We start from the raw sequence: 15,548 nt of genomic DNA, 5'->3' as shown, positions 1-15,548 counted from the left end.
AGGATTGAACTCAGGGGCATTCTACTTTTGAGCTACATCCCTAGTCATTATTATTATTATTATTATTATTATTATTATTATTATTATTATATTTGAACAGGATCTCATTAAGTTTCAGAGGGCCTCAATAAATACCACAGGCTGGCTGCAAACCCTCCTTTCTCAGCCTCCCAGGTACTAGGATTATAAGCGTATGCCACCACACACAGCTTGTACATTTTAAATCTGTTAAAATGTTGTTTTTATTTATTTGGGTCTTCCATGAACATTATACAAGTCCTTCCAGGCAATGATTACATTATTTTCTGTTTTCTGCATTTCTCATTTTCTCTTACTTTTAGTTTAATAGTCTTCTAATTTGAAAGTACCTTTTTCTGAGACAAGAGGATCACAGATTCATGACCAGCCTCAGCTACTTAGTGAGACCCTCTGCAACTTAGTGAGAATCTGTTTCAAAAATAAAGAATAAAAAATAGGACTGAGAGTATAGCTTGGAAATAAAATGACCCTGACTTCAATCCCCAGTACTGAAAAAAAAAAATTTCCATTGAACTACTTGGAGGATAGTTTGGTGTTCATGCAACCTTATGATGTAGATAAAGAAATTATCATCTTCACAGTTGTGGGAATTATGGCTATGAAAAGTAAAATGCACATCTAAGGTCTTCCAATGGAGAGGCAAGAGTAAGTCCAAAGTCTCAGCGTTCTCAGGTTTCAGAATCATAGGCTAGAATACCTTTTCTAGATTCTCACGAGTCTCTTAAATTTATATGGACATTCCAGAAATGCTGTCATTTATATGTTGATTCGACACCAAATAGCAGAAATGAAATGTATGGTAGTTAATAGAACTTAACTCATTTTCTTCAAATATCAAGCACAAACCTATTATCAGATTAGCATGTATTTAGCATTGTAGCATTGTGTTCTGTCTGTCAAAGAGATTTTTCTCTTCATTCAACTCAAATGGGGCTTATGAATTTATCAATGAACTGGACAGAAAGTCTTTAGGAGTAAGTCTTTAGAATTCACCTGTTGTGCCGGGCGTGGTGGCGCACGCTTGTAATCCCCGCGCTTGGGAGGCGGAGACAGGAGGATCGCGCAGGTTCGAAGCCAGCCGCGCTGGCGTAAGAGACCCTGTTTCAAAAATATAAAATAGGTCTGGGAGTGTAGCCCGGAGGTAGAAGGGCTTCCAGGAACCCCAGTACCACCAAAAAAAAAAAAAAAAAAAAAAAAAAAAAAAAAAGAATTCACCTGTTGTTGTTTCTTTTTTATTTGATCAACTTCCCTTAATTAGGAAAGAGCAAGGCCTTATAAAGATACTGTGGGAGTTTGTCATGTGTGTGTCTCAATACCACAAGGTGGTAATACACACGTACAAACACCATCAGTGGGTAAACCCCTGATCTCAACATATCAATACAAAATGTTAAATTGTGTATATTTGTGTAAATGAGAAGGAGTGTAAAATCGTGTGAATCAGTTAGAGATTTTCAAGCTGCAACCACAAGGCTAGTGCTGGCAAATGTGGAAAACAGAAAAAGGACGCGTTGGAAGGATATGAATAGTTCACAGAACTAAGGGAGAAACTGCGTAAGTATGATCAGGGGTGAGCCCAGGGATTTAGGCATCGAAAATTTAGAGAAAGGAACGAGTTAGTGATTTTATCAGGTTGCTCCTGACTTGCCTCTATTTTTCCTATCTTTATACCGCTCCATTCAAGAGTCAAATTTTGGGCAAGGATGTCTGGGTGGTTCACATACCCACTCCTTAGCCAAAAGACTACGGGGGACTTGGTTGACAGTTAACAAGACCTCAAACAATGGGCAAGATGTAATTCCCAAAAGGAAACAATGATATAACCAGAAGAAAGCAAAGGATTCTGGAACATTGCAAATTAAACCAAGTTAAAGACTTAATTTAAATTTAAGTTAAAATGTTAAGATGTCTTATATAGATTTAATATATTTTTATAGGAGAAAAGATTTGCCTTAGATAAGCTCAATAAATTAAGTTGATTTAAAATTATCACATTTAATCATTACAGAAACTTATTATAGAAATCCTCATACTTCAAGTTAGATGTAATTTTATATTATTCCCCTCATTTGTTACTTACAGTTACCTGTTTTATGGTTATTAAACCTGTCATTTAAAAACATAAGCAGCACAATGTAGCTCATTCTAAACTACAGTTTCTTTCATCACATAATTACATTAGAAAACACTAAGCCTTCTGGTACAATAAGATAATATGATTCCTAGGTGTTCAAAGACACATGGCAAACAATGCCTAAAAGGGGAATGTTATCTTACAGCAAAATATGCCTACCTCTGAGGGCTTTGTTTTACCACTGCTAATGTGCTTTTAAAATTCTGACAGAGATATACTTATAGGAATGCCATTGACTGACAAATCACTATATACAAATACCTAGAGAAAAATGACACTAAGAATTCAAAACAAGACAGTGAGTACACTTTGAAATGAATTTTGAAAAGCATGCATGATAATTAAAACCTGTTTTTTAAACTGTTCTGACCATTTTATTTTATTATAGTCAGGAAATTTGGTAAAATTAAATATTTTTTATCTATAAGTCATTTTTAAAATGGGTAATGAACTGGGGTTATTGGGGTTTAAGGGTTTGCCCGTGACTTTATTCAGGGAATAAAGTAGAGAGATGTGATTTTGTGAATTCTCCATCAAACAAAGAGTTTTTCATAAGAATGGGCAAGAATTCTGCATGGACTTACAGATTTTTAGAATTTATGAAACTTAAAACTAAGAGATTTAGAGATTATCTAGTTCAGACTCTCATATAACATTTTCTTATTGTAATTCTTGTGGCTCATACGTCTTGTCTGACATTATTAACAACCCTTGTCATATTAACTCTAATATAAGTCTAAGTCACTCTTCTGTCACGCACAATAAAGATGGTAATGTTTTTATCAAAAATATGGAAATAATTTTTAATTATTTTACTATACTAGGACGTCCTGATTGAAGTAGAGGAAAGAAAACAGTAAATATATGAACCAGTTCTCTGTCCATTGGAGACCTTAAAACTCTCAAAGAATTTGTGAGTTGGTAGGAGACTAACAGATTACTTCTTTATTCATTCCCTGTTTGATGATGATTAATACTACTACTACTTCTACTACTACTACTACTACTAATAATAATAATAATTTATGATGGCTTTATAAATTAACTAGCAACACTTTATCCCCAGAGCGGAGTCTCCCTTGTTTTATTCAAACTGACTTCTCCTTCTTCTCCTTCTCCTTCTTCTTATCCTTCTTCTTCCTTCTTTCTTCCTCCTCCTCCTCCTCTTTCTTCCTCTTCTTGTTTTCTCCTTCTCCTCTTCCTCCTCCTTTTTAATGCCAAACACACTTATTCACAAGCATTACCCTCAAGACTTAAAAAAACAATTATTATATGGACTTCCTTATATGAACTCACATCTTCTTTCCTACAGTGTATACTTTGTTTGCCTTAATACTATCCACTTTTAAGACTTCTGTCAAGATCATATTCTACCCACAAACTTCCTGCCAACCCTAGGAATTTTTTTCCACTACTAAAGATATCTTCTAACAGAATTGCTCATCCATTGTTAAAAAATGTCTCTTCTGATTCTAAATCAGCATCAGAATCATTTGCTGTGCAAATTCACAGGCTCCACTCCAGACCTAATGAGTCAGAATCTCTGGAGAGAAGACAAGAGCATCTACATTTTAAATAAGCATCATCTTATTCTTACACACACTTAAAGCCTTAAACCAGTGCCTATAGGACAGTGACAAAGAGCTTATGTCTATTCAGCACCTTGGAATTTACTATCAGAAAATGTTCTAATTAAAAAACAAAACAAAAAACCCACCAACCAAGTAACTGAACAAACAAATAAAACCACATAGTTATGTAAAAGGTGAAATCCTATAAAGCACTTCATGACAATCTAGTGCTTGGCTAGAACTTAGTTTGTTGTGGGATAATTGTCCAAAGAGTTGTAGTCTTCATGGAGAAAATGCCCAGAAATGAGGGATATGCTAACATCATATTCTGGAGGTTGGGCATGGAAGCAGTCCTGAGAAATGTTGCCTTCATTTTATTCCAAGAATATGAGCAACACTCCAATATATCTTGATTTTTTTTTGTTGTTGTTGTTGTTGGTGCTAGGCTTCCTGGAAACCCTTCTACTTCTGGGCTACACTCCCAGACCTATTTTTATATTTTTTTATTTGGAAATAGGGTCTCTTAAGCCAGCGAGGGTGGCTTCGAACCTGCACAATCCTCCTGTCTCCACCTCCCAAGTGCGGGGATTACAAGTGTGTGCCACCACGCCCGGCTTATATCTTGAATTTTAAGACAGTTTGTTTTATAAGAATCTTTGGATTCTTAGAAGATATTATGAAATATTGGCTTTAGTAACCTGAGGCAGAGTTAACCAATTATATGAATGTTAAGCCAATATTCTAGCACATACTTTTGTAAGAATTAACTTCTGGATGTCTCCCAGGGTTTAGTCCTCGGATTTCTCCTTTTCTCTATCTGCATTCCATCCCCTGGTATAATATAATCTACACTCTGAGAGTAGCTACATTGTCTAATTTAATATTCTTACCTAAACTAGATTCATGTTCAACTGGTTATTTTAAATATCTGCTTGGATAAATAATAGACATCTTAAAATAAATATTCCTAAAACTATCTCTTTGCAAACATACTCTTCTTACAGTCTTTGCCATCTTAGTTAACTGTAAATATGATCTTTTGAATTGCTCAAGCTAAACTCTTTGGAATCATTTTAATTCTCTCTCTCTCTCTCTCTCTCTCTCTCTCTCTCTCTCTCTCTCTCTCTCTCTCTCTCTCCACCTCTCTCTTCATTTCCTTCACTCCAAATTTAGTTCTTCAGCAACGACTCCTGGCTTAACCTTCAAACTATATCCAGAGCAGGGTATGATGCATGTGCCTGTAATTCCAGTACTTGGAAAACTGAGACAAACTAGCAAGACTTTCAACAACTTAGTGAGACCCTGCCACAAAATAAAAAATAAAAAGGGGCTGATGGTGAAGCCCAGATATAGAATGCCCTTTGGTTCAATCCCCATTATTAATCAATAAATAAATAAATAAAATTAAGCCCAAAGATATCACCCTACTGTTATGAAATTTTCAGTGTCTTATCTCACTTGCTCAGAGTAAAAAACAAAGTGCTTATAATGGCACTTTGTATACCAAGTCAAATACAGCTGGTTCCTCTTGACTTATAAGACCTCATGGCCTGCTACTTGTACCTGGTTCATTCCACCCTAACCACCTGGCTTTGGACTCCCAAATGTGCCATCATATTGCTGTTGTAGGGGCTTTGCGCAGGCTTCTTCCAGTTTCCCACTACTTACTCCTTTACTTCCCTTAAGTTATTGCTAATTAATTGTACTTCTCAACCTGTAATTCCCAGATTTTTGTATTTAAAATTTACCCTCTGTCCCAAGAACATCTTACCTTTCTTGCTTGCTTATTTTTTCTTATATGTGTTCTTACCTTTTAATATATTCTATAATTTACTTTTTATTTTTTACCTATTATCTGTCTTCCTCACAAAAGTACAACTGTTCTAAGTAATATTTTTGTCTCCTTCCCTCATTTCTTCCTTCTTTCCTTTTTTCTTTCATCCTTCCACTCTCCCTTTATTTTCAACTGCTACATTTCCAGTGCCCAAAATAGTTCCTATAACAAGAGGTCTTCAAATAAATGTTTCTCGAGTGAATCAGTTAATAAATAAAGAAGTGTAACTGGCTTTATGGCCCTGATAGAATAGGTCACTTAATCTTACATCATCTGTGTCCTCATTTGTAAAATGTGATGCATGATCCTTATTAAAATCTCTTCCATGCTCTGAAATCAAACTCAGGATCATAGATTCATAGATAGAGAAGGAAGCCCAATGAAGCTCATAGGCCAAGTCTCACTCTTTGAAGATTTGTAAAATCTGGTTGGAATGGCTATGAGAAAGACAGCTACTGGTTCCATGTTCAAGAATGAGTTTCTCCATAGCTTGGCCTCAGTGTGGATCTGCACAGTCTTCTCTCACAGTCATAAATAAAACTTATCTGATGTCTTCATACTTAATCTTTTTACTACTTTGGGCAGCCCAAGCAGTGTTTCACTGACTCCACTCAGCAAGATTTTGTAAATGCTAATCACACTACAAAGTTTAAGAAATTAAATATCTAATTAAAATGAGACTTCTAATGGTAATAGATTTCAAAGAATAGTAATATATGTGACAAGACAAATTTAAACGGCAGCAACTAAAGTCTGAGTCTAAGAGTCAAGGGAACTAGATCCTAAACCTGTTCTGTCATCATTTGACTTCAGAGAAGCCACTTAACATTACATCTCAGTTTTCTCATTTATCAAGTAGGGATTTTCCATCTCTCACGGGGTAATTGCAAGTATTACACAAGATAATAGATAAGAAAGTACTTTTAATTCCATAAATGTCCTACATATGTTTTATATTTTAAAGCCCTATGGTGTGAAGTGTTGAAAATGACAAAAGAATTAAATACAAACTTTGCTCATAAAACTATGAGACATAGTCCTATAGACTCACAATTTGCCTAACAGGGTATGACATGAATACTGGGAGATACTCCAGAAAATAAGCTATCGACAAAGTCAGGCATATGCAATAATAATGTTGAATCTAATAATCATCATGCATTCAGGATGGATATTTATGGATCCTCATAGGGATCAGGATCTGACATTTTGAGTGAGTGGTAGGGGAGGATTTTTCTTCAGAAAAATGAAGTTATTAAAGACAAAGTCATTTCCAACTTTGGGATTGGATATTTTACAAGTTTCATGGCTCATCTCTTTAAAAGGCCCTAGCATTTGCTGCATGAAAGGATGAAGTGTGGTTACCATGAGAGCCCAGTGGATGTCCTTAGTACCACACTTGGTATCAGTACAGCTGTAATCAGGACAGACAAAAATCAGGACACTTTCCTCTATCTCTATAGACTCTGTCAAAATTCATATTTTCTTCTTCCAGGGACCAGTTCAGAAACCAGTGCTCATCAAACAAAGCACACATTGCCTTTGGCACTAAATTTGACTCAGCAAAGTCTGTATGGGATCTTGGCAAGCAAGAGTATCATTTTTTCCTAAGCCATGGCCATGGCTAGTTTCTGGAAGCAAATCTAATCATAGTATAATGTTCCAAAAAGGGAAGTGAGAAACCTTCAGAGATGGGCAGAAGGGGAAGATATAAGAATAGAATAACCATAACAAGATCCTTAGGTGGGGGAGTCATATTGGGTTAGACTTTATATGCACTACTGTATCTATACAGTGTCCAAGTTTAAGTATCTATGGAAAACTAACTGCATGTGTTATCTAAGGAAAGGATGGAAGCCTGGACAGCCTGGACAGGGTCAGATAGTTCTTTATAATTGTATTTATTTGGCTGCAGATATCGGAACATTCATCCTTTAGAATCACTGGGAACTGGATCGCCACTGTATGGAGACACACTGTTATTTCTGAATGCCTTCCATGTGGCACAGTCACCGAGATGAAGCCCCATTCAGAAGAAATAAATGTGTATTCTATGTTATGCCCAGTCTGATTTGGATGAGGCCACACAGATAGGTTCTACAAAGGAAGCCTTATTGCCATTGCTTCTGAAACACAAACCTACTCTTGGAAGGCAAGTGCCTTATTGACACACTAATTGAAAACAAGCAAAGAGAATTTTAAAGCTATGTAAGAGTGATATTCTTTATCAGAAGATTCCCTCTTCTAAATTTCCTCTGCCAAGTCTTTTTTCAACCTTTAAAGTATTCAAAACTTTCTTGTGCTATGCATGGTAGCTTATGCCTATAATCTTGGTACCTGGGAGGTGAGACAGGAGGATTACAAGTTAGGGGACAAACTCTGCAATTTGGCAAGACTTGCAACGACCTAGGGAGACCCTGCTTTAAAACAAAAAATAAAAAGAACTGTTGGTGTAGCTTGGAGTAGAATACCACTGGACTCAATGCCCAGTTCCACATGCACAAAAACGAAAACAGAAACATTTTGTTTCATGTCTTTTATTCTAGTCCTTTCAATAATCAAAGAACTCTTTAGCACTTACAGAGAGGAATTTATAATACTGTCAAAGAATGCAATGGCCTGGCCCTACAATATTCTAGTAACTGGAACAATATGCTTCTGACATAACATATAAAGTTTCCAACATATTCCTAATAATAATAATAATAATAATAATAATAATACTTAGTTATATAATGTTATGTTATAATAATTTTACTATAACTCTGTTAAATATACTATTCAGCTTTAAAATCATGGTATGACTTATTGGTGCTTATAGTAGAAAAGCAACTATGCCAAAGTGCTGGTAAGTACAGCATTATGTTTAATAGATCCTTGCTACATACAACACCTTTGCCCCAAATCTATTTGATATATAGATAGTTCTTATTAACCTTGGGAATTTTCTAATGACATACTTACTTAGTTTTCCATATCAAATAACATCAGGTATATTGTATTTAGTGTATTTTAAAAAACAAGTAGCTGTGATTATATTTATTTGTGTTTTAAGCATTTTTCCCATAACAGTGTCCTTATGTTTTCATTTGAGTTATTTTTTTCAGGCTTCAAGCTTTTACTTCCTGTAGCAATTCTTTTCTCTCAATGTTTATTTTAAGGCTATGCACAAAGAGCCCTCCCAAAACCACCCACTACCTTGTGTTTACTGACTACATTTGATGTGGCAAAAGTAAGCAATATGTTATTAAGCCAGCAACCAAAATGTTCTTGTAAATAATATAGTTGTGCATCTCGTACTCCTCAAGCAATTCAACCATGTCCTTATCCCACTTATATATTGGGATACCACATATGGTTGTTTATAAAATAGATTTCATAGCATAAAAATCATATGATAATAAGTAATGTCTGCCTAACAACTAATTGACAGTGAATATTTTACTTTAATGGATTGATTTATTTGGTGACAAGCTACTATTGATCAGGACAGTGATGGTGACAAGTCCTTTTTTTTTTTTTTTTTTTTTTGGTGTGGAAATATTTTTAAATGTTTACCAAAGGTTCAATGTTGAATTCCAACACTTACTATTCAAAGTAGCATTATGCAAAACATTTAACTGAGCCTCTACCTATACTTCTAAAACAAAGCAAAAAAAAATGTGTCATTACTTTGATGATTTGGGTTAGAATTATATGAGAAGCACATTCACATGTAGTTTGACACTTCTCCACACTGGAGTAATTACCCAGCATTGTAGCTGGACTCAAGGGATTTTGAGTATAGTAATGAATTGCTGCAAGCTTCCAAGAAATATAGAACCATATGTCTCAGGGACTGGGCTGGAAGCTGCAGCTATAGATAAGGATGTGTGAAGGGAATGCTACTACTTTTAAAGCCAACTGTGTAAGGTTATGAAGTGAAATTCATTGCTAATGTGGATGAAGTTGGAATGCATTTTTCTCCATGCTGTTTAGGGTAGCATTTTTCATACTAGTAGAAAATTGGCTGCTAAATTTTATAAGTAACTTTCTAATGACTAAAGAAATTCTTAGAATTTCTTTTACTAGAATTCCGCATTTATATATGACCTCTATTATCTGGATAACTACAAAAGGAAACTCTTAGAAGCTTGCGCTAAACCTGACAAAGTTCAAAAAATGAGAATAAATCTAATGAGAATTAAAATATAGTATATAAAAGTAAGCAGTTGTAGAAGTTCCATATTAACGAGATCTACTTTTTCAATCTTGAGATTCAAATTCAGTCAAAGAATCAAATATAAATAAGAAAAATATAAGTTAATAAATTAAATCAATTTATTATCTGTAGAAGGAATGGGATATGTTTATAAAATCACTGCAAATCAGACAGAGGCTAGAAAAAGAAGAATTGAAAATAAAGATTTGTAAAAATTTATTCAATACTATCCAAGAAGAAAAATTAGATCTAGGTTACCTGAGGTGAATTCTAGAAATGAATCAAGATGGCTTGCCAAGCTTTTCTATAGCTTCTATACAATCTTCAGAATCTAAAGGAAGAAGAGAGAACAAAGACATCTTTTATTAGTTGGCTTTATGTAAAAAACATAATACTAGATAATCTAAGTCAACTTGATTCTATCAGTTAAAAGGCTTTACTGTGGAACTGAGGTTTCCTGGAAGAAGAAGAAATTTTACTTGTGGCCTACAGCTTCAGCCCCTGTTTGAGAGTTCCAGTCTCTCCTAGAGATCTTGAAGTTGCCCAACAACCTCCCACAATCAAGGAAGTCAACTCCTTAAAAGAAATACTTTAAAAATAGATTGCTTATTGGTTCTTTTTTTCTAATTGAATTTATATATTCCTAACCAAACTTTCTTAGGCAACTAATGGAGAATATATGTCCTCAAAAAAAAGAGTAATCAAAGAAAACAGAAAGGTAGGGGTCAAAAAACAGTGGATTCAACTTGAAAAAGAAATTAAAAGAATCCTAGTACAAAATCCTCATACAATGATAACTAACTAAACATCTCTGGGACAACAGAGATGGGTATATTCAAGATGATGTATAACATTCATAAGGAAAATGGAAATAAATACTTATAAAGTGAAAATTACTACCATGAATCATATTAGTAGAGATTAGTAGCTTGAGAAGAAGACAAGAGCCAAACAGATTTTTAAAACAGTACTGGCAGGAGTTTTCAATAACTAAGACAAAATACCTAAGTTGCCTGGCAATTAATTGGTGGAACCACAGAAACCTCTGTAGTCCTTTGTGAATCCAGGAAGCAGGGACACCAATGATACTAACCAAAGCCATCATTATACTTTTTCCTGAGATTATTATCAGTTTGTGTTGTGATGAAGAAACTATTCTCTGTTAAAAAAAAAAAAAAGACAATGTAGCCAGGCATGGTGGCATATGCTTGTAACCCCAGAATTCAGGAGGCTGAGACCGGAGGAGGATTGTGGTTCACAGACAGCCTCAACTACTTAGTGAGGCCCTTTGAAACTCAGTGAGACTCGGTTTCAAAATAAAGAATAAAAAATAGGGCTGGGGCTGTAGCTTGGAGGTCAAATGCCCCTGGGTTCCATCCCCAGACACACACACACACACACACACACACACACACACACACACACACACACACAATGTAAAGAGAGCTGAGCAATGAATGTTTCTCCAAGTTTGGTATATTGGAGAAAATAAAAGTTTCCAAAGAGGAATAAAGACATTATCTGGGATATCTTCCAGGAAGGAAATGATTTCTTAGAGGCTAAGGAGAATCAAAACTTGCATTTATAGAAGAAAGTCTTTTAATAAATGAGAAGAAACTCAGTACTATCAAGTTGTGATGTGCAAAAGTAAGCTCCAGTCCCAGAGTGACAACCTTGATATCTCTCAGCTATCAGTCTATAAAGTAAAATCATATTATTTAGATACCAGAATCATGTTTTTTGCTCAAATGGGCCAAAGACTAAGGAAACTTTAGGAATGAATTGGACTGTTGAGCAAAGGATGTTTTTTGAAGTTTTGAGGAATCCAAAAACTATAAAATACTAGAATTAAGCAAAGGATATTTTAATCCTCAGATATTTGAAGTTTCATTTAGTTAAGTCATAGCCCCAGAAGTAGATAAATAGGGTATAAAGAGTAAGTATGAGCCAGGCGTGGTGGTGCACACTTGTAATCCCAGTATTTGGGAGGTTGAGACAAGAGGATCGAGGATCGTAGTTTGCAGACAGCCTCAGCTACTACTTAGTGAGGTACTTTGCAACTCAGTGAGACCCTGTTTCAAAATAAAGAATAAAAAATAGGGCTGGGGGTGTAGCTCGCCGGCAGAATGCCCCTGGGTTACATCCCCAGTACAGAAAAAAAAAAAGTAAGTATGGCTTTCTGGAGCCAATTGAGTGGTAGGTTCAGGGGTTCCTTCTACATCACCATTATCATCTGAGGATTCTAGGAAAAGATGGAAATAAAGTACTGTCTTGATCCATTTTCTATTGCTATAACTTAGTGTCACAAACTGGATAATCTATATTGAGTAGACATTTTAGTTCACAGTTTAAAAAGCTGGGAAGTCCAAGGTTGAGGTGCTGACAGCTAATGAGAGCCTTCCTGCTCCATCATGACATGATGGAAAGCATGACAAAGCAAGAGAGTCCAGTCAGCTAAGTTCCTTCTTCCTCTTTCCCATCATGGGGGTGCTATGACAATGATGATGCCATTTAATTCTACTTCTCTAAGGTCCCATCTCCTCCAAATGCCATCAATGTATGGCTTTGGGAATTCATTTTTCCAACAAATAAAACTTGGGGAACACATGCAAACCACGGTTAATGCCTTATTTTTTAGTATGTTCATCTCAAAGTAATGTAAAAATTTTTTTTTATGTGCAGATAAAAGTAAAGACAATGCTATCATAAATTAGGCAGACTGAGACATAAGGTAGAATAGTACCTTACCACTTGTATCAATAAGAAAGGAGAGGCTGAGACAATGAACAACGGGGCAAAAAAAAAAAAAATACCAACAGATCTTAAGCAGTTTGCTTTCAGGAGAATAGCCAAGAATTTGAATGTTTCAAATTCAAAGAATATGGCATCTCAGGGTGAGTCACTAAAGGTCCCATAAGTCAGTCAGAGAATGAAATAATGAACTTACTTGATGTTGATTATAGCTCTCTTCACCTCAAGCTTCTTGCCAGGAACAAAAGTCTATAGAAAAGAGGCTTGGTATAAGCCAGATAGGAGTTAGAATCACAGCCAAGTGAAATATAGCTTAGGGAGTATTCAGGCTTAGCAAGAAAAGTATTACAGATCATGATCTGAATTAATATGTAGGTAACAGGGGAAAAAAAAAAAAAACTCATGCAACAGAAGTCTTATCTGCTCCATGGGTTTGGAAGGGCTATGCTAAGTACAAACCGGTAAAAAATGGTTCTAGACTCTGTCTATAGGTGGTGCTAATAAAACTGCCTTAACCTTTTTACCTGGTCATTCTGTTAGGACATTGTGGTTGGCCTTGTTCAGCATGAGAAAAGCATTTTCTTTTTTACTCTAGCTGGGAGGATCTAGGTATGACAGAAGTAAGGGAAATGAGATCATTAAGGACAACAGGAACATGTCTGTGGCTACATAAAAAGGAGTGACACTTGAGTCCTATTTCAAAGTTGTACATATGCTGAGAGTCCCAGGAATCTTTGTCAATGAGGTCAGAGTTTTTAATGAGTAGGTTTATGGGAGTTCTATGCTATACATGTTCAAGAACTATGCTACTGAATAGGACAACGAAAAGGAACTTTTGTACATTTACTCAGGCAGATGTTCATTCAACATGATAACAAGGGTTGTGTTTTGATCTTAGTCACCATTTATGAAGTCTACTGGACAGTCATGGGGAGAATGATCAAAGCAAGAATACAAATAATCTTTATTTTCTTTTTCATGTAGAGCCTTTAAAAATAGTTTTTTTAAATAAAATCTTTCATTGTCCTTTGAGAAAACTGATAGAGAAATAAAAGCAGATTTCTGGAGAAGTTATCAAGAAAATCCACAAATCAAAAGGATATTTCAAACAGATATGTTTTTAAGGAAGTGGTTGAATATCTTTTCCCCCTGTTTCATCCCAACTGATTGCAGACCAATGGTTGCAGGTGTTTTATCAATCAGCACTTCTCCAAATCTGACTGCTCTCATTCCATTTTCTTTGGTAAGAGAAGATTTAAAATGGATGGACACATCCCTCACATGAGCTTTTACTAGTAATCCAGTCTATGTACATTCCCTTTAGTCCACAATAACAACAGCATGGACTTGGAGAACTTGGAAGAAATCTTTATTTTTCCCTCTGTTACACTTGAAAGGGAATAATATGAAGTTTCTCCTAACAAAGGCCATCCAGAGTCACAAATTCTTTAGTGGTTTTCCTCTATTTCAGAGTCATATTCTTCATCAAAAAATATAAAAGATCTTTTGGTGTTTTATTTTTCCTTTTTAAAGAAAATTGGTAATTTTGTCCTATCTAGGCAGAGGTTTTGGATGGATACATCATTTCTGGATAAATAGATTTCCACCCCCAAAAATGAAGTAATATATGTAATTATTTTTATACTGGGTATTGGATCCAAGAACACTATACCTGTGAGCTATACTACTAGACCTTATGTTTAATTTTCTATTTTGAGATTAAAACTTGTAAGGGTTGCCACATTGAACTGTCCATCCTACCATATAGGAGGATCACAGGCATGCACCACAGCAACCAACTTTCATTTGTTTTTCTTTTTTGGTATGGTTGAACCCAGGGGAATTCTACTTTTGAAATATATCCTTACCAAATTTATTTATTTACTTACTTATTTATTTTAACAGGGTTTGCTAAGTTCTAAACACTGGCCTTAAACCTTCAATCTTCCTATCTCAGTCTGCCAAATGCTGGAATTCCAAGTGCTTGCCACCATGCCCAACTTCAACTTTTAATTAATTTTAATATATAATTTTATTAGTGCAACTATAATCATAGTGAGGTTCAATGTGATATGAACATACATGTACAGAGCTTTTGAAATAAGCATGCATGCACACAGCTCTTCCCTCCACATCACACCCCACCTACCCTCCTTCCTTTGCATGCCAGTGAAACTGGTAGTGATACATTTACATATTGCCAAAGCATTATCTGAACTGTTTCCTTCTTCAATCCTTTTCCCCCCTCTTCCCAACCCATTTACACTGGTCGATCCACATTTATCCAAAGTCCTCTATTGAATTATGAGATTCCAATCTAACCAGTGGATAAATCCATTGTAATGGATTTAGTGGGTGGTCATTGAGGGAGGTGGGATGTCGCTAAAAGAGGTTAATCCTTTGGAGGTATGGCTTTGGGTACTATATCAAGTCCATGTGCATTATGTACTTGACCTTCATCTCTGCATCTCTGCTCTCTCTCTCTCTCTCTCTCTCTCTCTCTCTCTCTCCTTCTCTCTCTCCTTTCCTGCTGCAATGTCCTGAGCTCTGCAGATGTGACGTGTATTGAAACTAACTCTCCAGAAATATGAGCAAATAAATCTTCCTTTTTTTAAGTTGTGGTTCTCAGAGGTTATGGTTAACAACAGTGAGAATGCTGACTAAATCAATGTGTATATACTATAGTTTTTTATACTCACATATGTTGACAGATACCTATGATGATTTTATAATCTGACCATTGTAAATTATATTGTGCTGTTATAAACAAGTATATGCATGTATGACTACAGAATTCTGACTTTTGGAAAGATACCAAGAAGTAGCATAGCTGGGTCATATGGTAGTTCTATTCCTACTTTTTGTTTTTTGAGGAATCTACATATTGATCTCCATAGTGCTTGTACTAATCTGTAGTCTCACCAGAAGAATATGAGTTCCTATTTCCACTCATACTTGCCAGTATTTATTATTATTTGTATTATTGATAATGGTCATTCTTACCTGGAGTTATCTAGA

The sequence above is a fragment of the Muscardinus avellanarius genome (assembly GCF_963383645.1).
Source record: "Muscardinus avellanarius genome assembly, chromosome: 2".
NCBI lineage: Eukaryota > Metazoa > Chordata > Mammalia > Rodentia > Gliridae > Muscardinus > Muscardinus avellanarius.
This window is presented reverse-complemented; position numbering follows the sequence as displayed.